Below are 14,367 nucleotides of genomic sequence, written 5' to 3' on the forward strand. Positions count from 1 at the left end.
GGGTTTTCTCACCCGGAAACTCTGGTTTTTCGTCCCTTGAACACACACGGATTTACAATATTCCCTCATTAGGAGGGCTCAACCAGTCCTAAGGGACTGTTAAGGACCGGGGGGAAACCCCATACTAATAAAAAAACCTAAACGTGTAATAGTGAATTGTGTGATCGCTCTTCCATCAGAAGATCGTTTCTTTGGATTACCATCATAGGCATGAATGTTTCTGAGTGTTTTTCGGTAGTCTTTCGGTTTATCCACTGAATGACTAACCTCTGTTTATTAGAGGGGCTTAAAGAGGCTCGAAAAAGTACTATATTTGGTATGGTTTCTAGAACAGAGAATTATCTAAACCTTAACCCATCCAGCGTACTAATATTGATGTACTAATATTGATGTACATTTTTATGTGACGTGAATTCGTGGGCGAATTCACGTCACATAAAAATATCTGTAATGTTGCTTTAGAATTGATAACAAATCAAATGTCATACGACGAAGGAGAAATATCAAGTATTGCTTTAAAGTAAATTCTCTTTCAATCTACGGATTGCTGCAGTATCCATAAGTTAAGCAAAATGGCTGCTCCTCAAGAAAACGTGCGGTAGTCAAGAAAAGGATTTTTTTTTTCTTGCTTCCGAGTTCTGTCGATCTTAGCGCTAAAATTCTTTGTGTGGAGACGATATCGCTCTTCTCTACACGTTGTGTGGAGATGAGCTACAGAAGGATGTTAAGGAACGTGTTTACTTTTCAAACACACTTTAATTAACTGCAAAAACGTATTGGCGACTCCAGTGCATCACTTCACTGACTGCGTGTATGTTATATAGGAGATCCAAGCAGGAGTTCGAATACCGGCTGGATATTTATTTTCTAGGAGTGAAACATAAGGACTTACATGGAAACACTTGGAATAAAAACTTGTTGTTTGACCCTGCTAAATAACATTTGACTGTTTATTATTCATAAAGCAAAGTTGCTTTATGAATAAATAAAGCAACTTTATGAATGAATAAATTTATGAACAAAGTTGGAGTTGAACTTTTCTAATCGCTCATTTCTGAATGAAGTTTTATATTCATTCTCACATCGGATGCAATCGCTTCTTCGGGCATAATTATAGGACGAGAGCTGGACAAATGAGTACTTGAATTATGTTTTCAAAACCAATGCACTTCAAGTAATTTTTCGAAAGCTTTTTCCGACACTGTAATTTATGTCACTTTGGTAAAAAAAAGTTTTACGGAGGCGATGTAATGCTTCCGTAAAAACTTTATCAGCAGTTTTTAATTAATGTCGTTAATTACTAATAAAAATAATTCGCAAAAAAGTATAGTTAATGTCAGTTAGTAATTAATAACTTATTAATTTCTTAAATTCAGACAAAATTCTTATTAAGGTTAGTTAATTGAGAAAATAATTTATTGGATAGAAGTAAGGCAATAAAAACATTTCTAAGAGTGGTAACAGCCACGTCCTGTTTAAAAACCAATTGCTTCAATGTGTGTTGATACAGAGATATGCTGTATCACGATACAGTGGCATAGTAGAAGAGTCTTTAATGCGGGATCACTGGAGGGATACATAGTATAGCACCAATGCTGTTGTAATAAATTTGTTTCTGTAATTGTAACTTTTATGTTTGACATTTTCGCGTTCTACAAAATAAAACAAATCTGATGTACAAGTAAATTAATTAGTGTAAGTTTTTAATTTATGTTTTCTTTACTTTTAAATTTTCTAATTCTAAAAATTTCTAACTGTAATAACTTCTAAAAAAACTTTGAATAGACGGTGTCTATTCAAGACACCGTTCTGAGCTCAAAATTAAAAACTATTAATAAACGAACTCGCATAAGATGGAAATGTCTTTTAAGTTATTGATATTGTACAAATATAAATTTGAAACAAAGTTCTCTATTTAAATAGTTAGAGCAGAAAAAAAAAACTAAGCCTTGTCTATCTCAATAGATCCTAGCATACTACTACAGGTTGGACAATTTTTCCGCTATGAATCGAATGTCTGTCTAAGGCCCTTCGCTTAAGAGAGGAACCTGCAACAAGGGCAAGTATTAGCTGCGGTGCTGAGCATTCCATGCACATCGGAATCTCGCATTCCCACGATATGAATTAATTAACTCTAAGATTAAATTAATATTATATTTATATGATAAGACTAAGATTTAACAATAAGTACCTTATTACTTATTGTTAAATATTCTTTATTTAGTTAGAGAGAACCCCCTTAAATACTGAAAATAACAAATTAATCATTAAAAAAGCAGCTTTATCAATCATAGCATTGTTTCAACCGCTCTTCGTATCTGTCGTTGTTTGGTAAGATACAACAGGTAAGAATATTCCTGAACAGGTAAGAACAAGTAAGAATTTATAGAGGTTTATGGAATATTCCGTCAACCTCTATAAATAGTGTTTCTGAACAACACGTTTTAATTAAAAACTGCTAATAAAGTTTTTACGGAGGCATTACATCCCGTGGATAGTGTACCTGTTCTCCAACCAACTGTTCTCATAAATATTAGTTAGTCTTTAAGAGTTTATCGGGATGAGATTGCTACCGTGCTTATTAGAGACCTGAAGTGTTGAAAAAGTATTATTATTATTATTATTACGTGACACCTCCAGGGAGTCCAAAGATTCATCGAGGGGGGGGGTTCCCATTCTACAGCTCTCTGTCTCCGCAACTCAGTCCACCAACTACAACAAACCGCGCCTACACCAACGCCATTTACCCCCGCCACCACCACTAGCACTTTCATACAATCACAAACATCCATGCCCACGGCGGGATTCGAACCTGCAGCATTTTGGCTGGAGAGCGGCCAACCAAAAGGCTGCGGCTAACCATTCGGCCAACCAGGCCAGCTATCTTATGTTGGATATCTAACCATTAGCCTACTCATGCACTAGGTTTACAGCCTTTCGTGGGTGGATTTCACATAAAAATGCAGAGTTGCTCTAGTGGCAAGCAGTTTTTGATGTATTTATTTCATATATATATATTTTTCCCCCCTTTATATATATATATATATATATATATATTTTTTTTTTTTTTTTAGTTTCAAAAACGAAACAACATCTGAAACAAAAACTGGAATCTTTTACTTCTTTTTTTTTTCTTCCGAAGCATTTGAAATGCCGAGTTTTCAATAAAATCGGTCCATATAGAGTTCAAAATTAATATATACGGAAGGATAGACTGAAAAAACAAATTAAATGGGTAGGAATACATTTTGAAATTTACTCTAAATGAATCGCATAAGAGTAGGAATTTTTGAGAAATGGATTCATCGCGAAAGGTGACAGGAAAATCACTTGAAATCTTTTATTAAACGATAATACATTTTGATACATTTGAAATGAATTAACTCTACATATATTTTTGGCATTATTAAAACTAATAATTAAATTAAGGACGCTCTTTTGTATATTTCAGATCGTACATAAACCAGCAACCTTCACAAATGTTTGCTTCTTCAATGGCATAAATTTTCCGAGATGTCAACTGACCAATATGTTGCGATAGTATTTGTGTCCTCTCCCAGGATTATATTGCATCTCTGTCTCTAGACTTGCGGTAAATTTTCATTCCTTCAGGTAAGTTTTTTACCTACATTGTTTTAGCTAATAGCAATTACCAAACATCAATTTTCACCTGTTCATATGAAAATACAAAGGATAATAGGATATACAAGTTATATTCTGTTATCCCGTATAACGAGTTACCGAGTGTCGATAGCACGTTAACTCCGATATTCTGTGGTTCCAAACCATTTCTTTCTTTCTTTCTTTCTTTCTTTTTTATCACAAGTTTCTTTGTGACGCTGTTATTTATCACGGAGAAAAAGTGTTTTAAAATCAAAGTAAAATTAATAAAAAACAGTTCTTTTCTGAACTATTTTCACGTGAAGGTGTTCAGCAAGAAACACAACGCATATGTAATGCATATTTATCAATAAATTACAAAAAATGTTGAATGTATTTCAACATTTTTTGCCATATAAGCCATAATGAATATATAAACCATATGGAAGCATTATGGCTTATATAGAAATTAACACGACTAATCATGTTGTTGAACACATTCCTGAAGCTATCTGAATAAGTCTTCGGCTGCACGTTGAATGTCGGACAGGAGCACTTCTGGTGTATGAGAACGATTCGCATTCACCATGTTTATTAAAAATCAACATAAAACAATTGAGGGAAACTTAGGTTTTGGAGATTTCAGCAACCACAGTCTCTTCGAAAGCAGCTAACCATGAAACAAAGACTGTAAGTAACTCAAAGGAATTCCAGAATGCGAGCAGTCTGGAATTCTGGTTTAAAAAAGACAAGTCTCCTTGTCTTTTTTAAACCATATTTGCGAGGCTCGTTTTCTGATAATTTCGGACTATTATTGAAGCATGAATGTCCGCAAACTTGTGTTTAGCAAGCACATTTGGTCTTTCACTTTTCAAAGCATCCGAAACACTCCTTTTTTTTATTATTTATTTATCGTGAGAAGAGTTTGATGCATGACTTGTTCGGAGGAACTCTCTCTTCACCATATTGTTGTTCGTATTCCTCCTTTACGGTTTTATAATTTTGATTCGTAATGTATTTAACATACACTCTTCCAAAATGGAGTGGGTCACCCTGGGAGAAGTAGACCCAACCCTTCTTCAATGGGATTTCAGCGGACCCAGCACTTAGCTGGACATGACGCTAGGAAAAAGAAGAATGAAAGAAGAAAGAATGTATTTAACAACGAATATTGTTTCTTGAAGTGCATGATCATTTTTGTCCCAAGGGGTTCCTCAATCTCTGAACATCCATCCGGATAGAATCCAGTAATAACTTGCGAACTAGCGCACAATATAAAACCTAATAGATGCTTATGCATTTTGCAAAACGTATACTATAAAAACACTGCTGTCTATTTTTTCCCTTTTTTCCCTACCAAAGTTTGTTTAGAATACCGCATGCCGAATTTATTGAAATTTCTTTGTTAGGCTATTCCATTTTTTTTTGTCTCAATTTGATCACTTGCAGTCTGGGCATAAAAGGAAGAAAATGTTCGAAATTACATACTGCAGTGATGCACATAGTATTGTACTTACTGTAGCAACTACCTGCACAATGGATATCATCAGTTCTCTCTCTCTCTCTAGTTCAGGTTATTGTTCGAGTCCCGCTGCAGCATGGTAGTTGTGATTGTCTTTAGGGGTAGATAAAATTCGTCGTTCGGTGTGAAACCATTACTTTGTTTATTGGAGACATGAAGTGGTTTGAAGAATTTCGTGTTTAGTTTCTAGGGCTGGGTTCCTGGATTATTTAACCCTTTCTCAATCATTGGTCAAACCTGGTCAAATTTTCAATGATGGGATTCGCATAAAAAGGCGTTGAGGAATAGGAAAGGAAAGGAAATGCAAAATACTTGTTTCAGTAACTAGAACTTCAAAGTTCTAATTATTTCAATGTGTTTATCCGTATTATTACTATGTTGCTGCTAATAAATTTCATAGTTAAAAATTCTCTCTCTTTCGTTTACTGTTGAAAGATATGATTTTTTCCCCATTCGTTATAATCCTGTTTTTATTGGAAAAACGATCCGAAATTATGAGAATAATAATTCTTCCCTAGCTTGATAAGATTTAATGAAAGTTGATATTTAAAATAATCCGCGATGCACACCAGCCTTTAAGGCCCACGATCTTTCCAGACTAGCTTTAGTAACCATAAATCAAGGATAAGGTGGTTAGTGTTATGCCTAAATATATTGGCGTGTAAAAATTGCATGTTCCTTTCTAGCCGGTTTGCTTGTATCGAGGGATGAAAAACCTTAGTTTCCAGAAGGGAAACCCTGCCACCTCTATATGACACCCCCCTTCTGTTTAAAAGTTCTTCGTATCTTGGACTCAACGGAATTCGAACTCGAACTTTCAAACCAAAGGCCTTCGTCACCGCCTGAGCTACTCAGAATTTCCATTAAATTTTGCCATTTCAAATGGAACATTAATGGAAAATTAGAAAAAAATGAAACTCTATAAGGGGCATATGCTTAAATAGCTCTAGGTCTGTTGTGATGATGGATGGTCTTAATATATAAGAATGATACTGTGAAATAAACCTTTTCTAAAATTGTCAGCGGTCATTTTCCTTACTTCTTTCATTGTTTATTTGATAAATAACTTTAAATATTTTTTCATGCATTTCACATTAGTTTAGTAAAATGAATGCCTCTTTCACAGCAAAAGAAATTGCTGTAATAAGTAAAATAAATAAAGCGAAAAAACATTTGAAAACAGAATGATCATACTGTTACAAACGGAGTTTACAGTTATCTTGTCAGGAGAAGGAGAGAAATTTTAAGGAGTTTACAGTTATCATGTCAGGAGAAGGAGAGATCTAGAAGATAACTTGTATTGGATGTTCCGCCACGTCTTTTGATAATAGCATAAAACAATGGAAATGGAAATATTAATGGAATGCTGTTTCAGGTGCATTTAATTATTATTATTATTATTATTATTATTATTATTATTATTATTATTATTATTATTATTATTATTATTATTATAACGGTATCTCCATGGAGTCAAAAGACTCATCGCGGGAGACCCCACACTGATACACTAACCCATTATTTACACAATACATATCATACGTCTCCTTAAATTCATTTACAGACGAAGCATTCATAACCACCTCAGGCAATGCATTCCACCCCTTCACAATCCTCCAAGTAAAAAATTTAGTCCAACACCCTTGTTAACCACACTCTTACATAATCTCCAGGGATGCCCCTCGTTCTCTCCCTTCCTGCACTGGTCTTGAAAATGTCATTAGTATCAATCCTGTAAAATTCCTTTAATAATTTATATGTTTCTATCATATCTCCTCTCTTACGTCTATCAGCTACTTTTTGGAGCCCACAGATCTTCAATCTATCCTCGTAGAGAACATCCCACAGACCTGCAACAATCTTTGTAACTTGCCTCTAAATCCTCTCCATCATTTCTTCGTCACCAAGAAATCCAGTTGACCAGATCTGTGCACAATAGTCCAAATGCGGTCTTATTAATGCCTTATAAAGGGGAACAATAACTTCCTTATCCTTGCTTGTTAGTGTGTTCTTCAACAACCATGTAATTTGATGTGATGTTTTGGAAATCTTTGCAATATGCCCTTTAAACTTAAGTTCTCTGTCCACGATTACTCTCAAGTCCCTTGCCTCGTCAACTTCTTGCAGTTCAGTTAGTTATATAGTAAACAGCATGTGATCTCATCCTCCAGAAGTGAAAACTAACCCCACACTTAGCCACATTAAACTGACAGCCATAACTTAGTCCATAACGTCAGCCTATTTAAGTTAACCTGCAAGATATCTACATCATCTGAATTAACTATTGCTCTTCCTAATTTTGCATCATCAGCAAACAAGTGGATATTTCCTTTCAAACTATTCCCAATATCATTGATGTACAAATTAAACAACAGAGGACGAAGCGCTGAGCCTTGAGGTACACCACTAGTCACTTGCCTTTTCCTGGACTCAGCTCCCTCGTAAACCACTCTTTGGTATCTATCCTCCAGCCATCCTCTAATCCAAATCACCAGCTTCAGATCCATACCCATTTGCTCTAATTTATGCAACAGAGTTCTGTGTGGAATCTTGTCAAATGCCTTTTCAAAGTCCAGAAATATCACTGAGTAAGGATTTCCTTTATCCACCTCTACTGTTACTTTATTATAGAAAGTAATCAAGTTACTGAGGCAAGACCTACCTTTCACAAAACCATGTTGCCGCTTATAAAATATCATATTGCTGTCCACCCAGTCCTAAATTCTAATTTTTACCAATTTCTCCAAAACCTTAACCACCACTTCAGATATATTAATTGGTCTATAATTTGCAACCTCAGTATTGGAGCCTCTCTTGTGCAGTGGAATTATTTTCCCCCCTTTCACTCTATTGGTACTTGACCAGAACTGAGGCTTAAATTAAACAGCCTGGTTAGAGGAGGCGCCAATTCTCTTGCACATTCTCGTAACACATGGGCCGATATACCATCTAACCCAATGGCAGTGTTAGCATTAAGGTTCTGTAATATATTATGCACTTCTATGTCGTCTATCTCTAGACTCTCATCAGTCAATGACACATTTGACACTACACTATCACAACCAGGATGGTATACTTTTGAAAAATGATCACTAAGCAACTAAACTATTTGATTTGCTTCTGTAATTTCCCTACAACCAACACTTTTTAAAATAATCTTTCCACGGTTATTCTTCCTTTTACTTGACACATAACGAAATAACTCCTTAGGGTTTCTTTTGCTTCCTCTCATAATTAGCTTTGGCTTTCCTTACCATACAGGTTACTCTCTTTACCGTACCTTGTATTGCTCATGGGAACGCTCATCACATTTTCTTTATACTTCCTCCGTAACCTTTTCTTTATCTGCAACTCCTGCTTAATAATATTATTCATCAATCTTACTCCTACTTGATTTCTCCTTCTAACTCTGGGAATACAGTCTGATACAGCTTTTTTTAAATACTCCTTGACAATCTCCCACGCACCATCAACATCTTTTCCTTTCAAATTCTCATGCCATAGCACTGCTGAAAGCTGACTTCTCAGCTTGTCATAATCACCAGCCTTGTAATTCCACATATACCACTTCTTAACAGAATATTCAGCACATTTTATAATCTCCCAGGTCAAGACCACATGATCGCTTGCCCAAAGTGGAGACAGTGTAATTAAATTACTTATTGATATGTTCTCCGATGTTGTGACCAGATCTAACACTCCCGAATCTCTTGTCCTTCCATTACATGCTGTCTCAGGTAGTTATCTCTTAACAACTATATAAACTTCATTTCCTTTGTTCCTTGTGACCATTGCTTCTCCCAATATATGTCCCCAAAGTTAAAATCCCCCATAATAATTATTCGACCTTCACTCATCGTGCAAATTTGCCAATACATACTATCTACATCCTCCCTTATATCCCTTGGATTATAGCAACAACCGATTACATATTTTGCCCTGTTGATCTCTATCTCACACCAAACAGCCTCGAATGAACTGCCCTCTACATACCTGTTACCTTGAGGTACTTCTACCTTTTTTTTGCTTTAACGCTTCGTCTATCATTAGTAAAACCCCTCCTCCCATTCTGTCATCTCTGTCCAGCCTGAAAATACTGTATCCCTTACATTCAATCCCTATAGCTATATCATTCTTAGTAAACCAAGTCTCACTAATTCCTATAATTTTTGGCTAAGTTGTACTAAGTAATGACAAAAATTCTTCGCACTTATTCCGAATACGTCGAGCAAACTGCAATACTCCCTTCCTCCCATAAGCTCCCTGTGCGTGAATTAGCCCACTCTCTATACTGTTAATTTTCTGCGAACAATTAATCCCAAATTCACAGCGATTAATGACCTTAGTAGTATTTACAGCTGACTCTATCACCTGCCTCCCTAGAAAATCCTGTTTCCCTGTTTTTGACCATTTACTCTATCCTTTAACAATAAATGTTCTAAATGTCAAGCGCCCAATCCATTTAAGTGCAAACCATCTCTCTTAAAATATTCCTTCCTTTTATCAAACTCATCCCAGATATTCATAAAACGAATATTCAGTTTCATTTTATAAATGTCATCATTCATAAATTGACATCATTCCATTTACTATAATTGCCCTTCTGTTTAATTCTTCACTATAAAATCCTGGTAGCACACTCATGATCTTTCCACTCTCGCTCTTTGATTTCATTGCTATCATTAAATCCTTCAAATCCTGTCTCACAGAAAATCTTTCGCTACCTAGATTATTCATCCCTATAACTGCAATGATCTCACTTTCTCTATCTTTCTGCAATTTCACAGCCTCAGTTATATCCTTAATCTTTGACCCAGGATAACATGCTTTAATTACTCTACCACCCTTCGCACCCTTAATCATAGAATCCTCATACAGCACCATATCTTTTCTTCTCCTTTTTAACTTGACATCCTTTACCCCCACTGATGCTTGTTTTTATCCCTGAACTTCTCCCACATTCTTTTGTTTATCGCTCAGAAATCTCTGTGTATGTATTTCTGCACTATTTATTCCATGCACATACTCACTTAATCCGTTACTAAATAATCTGTCATTCTCATTCCATGTCATTCTTAATCCCGCCATACTTTCTATTCCATAAAAAACATTAGAACATATTGGAATGCTGAAATATAGACTATACAATTTGGTCAGGTCAAAATTATAAAATATATTACAGTTATTTAAAAATGTCAGTTCCTTTGTCTCAGGAGAACTTGCTTGCACAACACAGTTTACTCCACATGCTTCTATAAAAAAGGAATGTTTCCTATGAAACTGATGGCACCTAACTGTCTTGATGATCACTTAAACTTGGGACATTAGAAAAACTAGATGTATCCTCATATATTACACGAAAACTTCGGTGTTTATACGAGTCAATTAATACAGGCAAAACAGTTGATACATTAGAAGATATGAAATGGACTACATCATCTTTCATTTCTACCTTAACATGAGATTCAAGAGATGATACCATAGACACAAGATGATAAAGATGTTAAGTAACCTGGATTGACATCCCTAGCAACTACAGAAGAAATGGTTGACTCAGATGACATATCAAAACTAGAAAATAAAAGATTGATGTCATCACTACCCAAGATTTTGATTGGCAGTTGAGAATTAACTGTAGCATCAGAAACTGAATGGGACAATACATTGCTATGCACACATTCATCTGAATTGATGAAAGGCTTGTTGTCATCACTACCCAAGATTTTGATTGGTAGGTGAGAATTAGCATCAGAAACTGAAAGAGAGAACACACTGGCATGTACACATTCACCTGACAGGTGGCCTTCAGCAACCAGATCAATGCCACTTGAACGTTGATTTAGATGACCATACTCATTTGGCAAGTCTGACTCCTTATCCTTTAATGATACCAAGTCATCAATAACACTGTCACTTGAGTTGCCAAATGTTGTTTTCAAATGTTTACCCAGTTTAATTTTACTAATAGAGGTAGAATTAATAGAGGTAGAAGTAAAAGAGAGGCGAGGCATGGACGAATTTACAGTGTAATGAACTGTATTTTGGTAAATTTAGTATTAATAAGCTAGTAGATGAGATATCAAGTGGGACGTGAAGACCATTTCATAAAGAATTTTCAGCCGAAGGTGAGTTAGCTGGGCACATACGATGGTAGAATGCTTTTTAATTCAAGGAATTAGCGTTTCTTTCCATTTTAAACAGGAAAGCCGAAGAATACATGTATTTAACAGGGATATGCTATATGCTGTCCTCGTGACATTAATTGTTTCTTCCGTTATTCCAAACAAGATAAATCAAGAATTTTAAAGGAACTATCATACACCCTAATGGTGCTTAGCTGGTCAATGAGTATTAATCAAGAGAACAGGAAAAGTCGTCTCCGAAAAGCGTAGTAAGACGGTATCTCACTGCATAAAGGGTGTCGAAATAGAGGCATCAGCTTATGTTGTGCTCCTGAAATGAAAGTTTTTTTTTTTTTGAGAAGTTGCTGGTTGTGAAAAACTATTAGAATGAACCAGAATCTTCAAACGTTAAACGATTCAAAGCGTCGCTTGTTGGTTACAATTCAACGCTATTGTCATATTGTCTCTACAAATTTAGAAAGGCCGACGATAATCACATAATTTTGAGGGAAAATCGCATTCTATGTAGACTATTGCATCTGCATAACAATCTCGAGAATCCATAGTTCTATTAATGCTCTGCATTAACGAATGCAAATAATGATAATGAAATGCAATCTCGTAGAAATCGTATATTCCAGTAATTGTGCCACAAAATTAACGCATCGCTCTGGCTTTAAAACCTGCATACAGATAATCCATCAATACAGATATACTTATAAATACAGTGAACACAGTTCCTAAAATGGCTAGTCTAGGAAAATTAATTCTGATTACAAAATAGAGACTAGGGACGAGATCTACGTTTTACATCAATTTCTTCTCTAAATAGGCATTTCAGGCCGAAGTGTGTCAATATAATCAAAACTAGTCTGAACAGGATACTGTCATCACACACACACACACACACACACACACACACACACACACACACACACACACACACACACACACACACACACACACACACACACACACACACACACACACACACACACACACACACACACACACACACACACACACACACACACACACACACACACACACACACACACACACACACACACACACACACACAGAGTTTCAGAGAGTATGATAACTGCATTGCTGCATGGTTTGTTCAGCTCTGAATAGACGGAAGGAGAAACTGCCAATTTGAAGTAATCAAGAGAGTTGAGAAATGATCACAGTTCATCTGGATGAACTGTGGCCATTTCTCGACTCTGCTCTGCTACAGCGATACACAACTCCCATTTCTGACGTTTTCTATTACTATCCTGTTCATGAGTAAGTGTGCTACCTCAAAAAAATCCTTAAATACTGCGGTTGGGGAGACCGAATCCTGTCGTATTAAGAATCACTGCTTCGAAGAGATAAGGTTACAGAAAATTAATTCATTGCCCTCAGGCCAACTCACCTGCAATCTTCTAACTTTGTTATAGTTATGTAAATGTATTGTTTAGAAGAGATTTTTGCCTTAATCATTAATTAATATTGAACGCACACGCTACAATTTAACGTTTCTTTGTGTTGCAAAGCAAGACATTAAGTTCCCTACTGTGTAGGCATCTAAGTGTGCTTACATCATAATCTATTGCGAAAATGTATTCTGTGCTAAGGTACTCAGATAGGCCATTTAATTTCATAGAAGGAAAAATATTTAGCATTCTCATTTAGTAGAAATGCTTGCTTAGAAAATTCCAATAAATTTTTATTTTGAAAAATAAAGTGTAAAGATTTTGTATGATCAATCCAATTTGGTGATTTCCATTCGAAGTTTGTTAAAAACGTAAATCTAATTATTATAGTATATGATTTATACTAATCTTCATGCGATTAATATCGAATTGACTAAATTTAGGATGCGTTCTTTAAAAAGAGTCTTGTGTGTTTTTTGTTTATGCTAAAAGTGGAGCATTCCTGTTTGATAAGGGAGCATTTTGCATTTTTACTAGGGAGCAATGCATTGTGTTTCAGATCGCATCTTTAACTGCGAGAGCATTCTCCTGTTTTCATTGTAGTTTTTTTTTTAACTTAAAACACAATTTATCTTTATGTCATAACGGATGTTGTGGGCATCACACACTTATTGCAATCCTGTCATAACAACCCTTGTTGAAAGATAGAACTTTTTTTTAAAATTATTTTTTCCTTTCTTTCTTTCTTCTTCTTTTTTGAAATACGACGAATTCAAAATGGAACTCAATTTTGCCTTATCTTAACTCATTAATGGAACTTAATTTATTTTATCTTAATGTCATTAAGATGTCGTGCCATCTTAATTTCCTGTATTGCTGACCGTAACATATTAGACTTATTGGCATGGTTTCAGTGATTATTAGTCTTCTGTAAACCTTATTTTATTTATTTTCCTATTTTCGTTCCGTGTTATGTTAATATCAACTTATCATTCAATGATAAGTTTAGTTTTATATTTTATACGTTGTCATGTGCCATGTTATCATTTAGAAATGAAGTAGATGAGTTGCAAATTACATTAACTAGATATAAAGTACACAGTTAAAAATAGAGCAGACATTTTTAGGCAACTTCGCCAACACTAATCAGTGACCTTGAAGAATAACTTGAGGAACACTGCTGCATATCCATAAAAGAAATGAGAAGCGGATAACATTCAATTATTATTATTATGCTGATCATCCATATTCTATTTTCTTTCTTATGTTCTTCTTATTTTCTTTTTCTTTTATTTCTTTCACCTTCTCCCCCCCCACCAACCCCGCTAAGTTTCATTACTTTTACATTTACAAGAATTAGATCACCCTTTGTCCTTTATGGATATTCTAGGTTTGGCTGCAGACATTCATCTGAATAGTGTTTATTTCCAAATTTTATTAAATGGCCAAACATAGACTGCAAAAGGCTATTTGATGCAGCTCTCGCGAATCTTTGGTCAACACTTCAAAGTACGATTAAGTACACTGTGTCCAAAACCTGAGGACGAAGAGTATTTCTAAAGATTAAACCGCAAATTCTGACGAATCAACTTGTGGCAATTTGTATGCCTGACGATTCCGAGTAGAAAGCGGTCCTATCCTATCCTAATTTACGCTCACGCGTAGACCTACACTTTTACCGTGTAGGCATTCGGAACCGAAA

The 14,367-nt window shown here is 35.3% G+C and overlaps 1 protein-coding gene across 1 annotated transcript in view; it reads left to right on the forward strand.

Moving 5' to 3' along the window:
• The first annotated feature begins 3,574 nt into the window (after positions 1–3,574).
• Positions 3,575–14,367, forward strand: part of gprs (speckle type BTB/POZ protein) — a 69,392-nt gene continuing 58,599 nt past the window's right edge. The window contains exon 1 of the mRNA XM_090412251.1: positions 3,575–3,612. The gene's annotated coding sequence lies outside the window, so the exon portion shown is untranslated. The remainder of the gene's footprint in view (positions 3,613–14,367) is intronic.

The sequence above is a fragment of the Typopeltis vanoorti genome, chromosome 22 (genome assembly GCF_054136105.1).
Source record: "Typopeltis vanoorti isolate ZY-2024b chromosome 22, IOZ_Tvanoo_1.0, whole genome shotgun sequence".
NCBI classification, from domain to species: domain Eukaryota; kingdom Metazoa; phylum Arthropoda; class Arachnida; order Uropygi; family Thelyphonidae; genus Typopeltis; species Typopeltis vanoorti.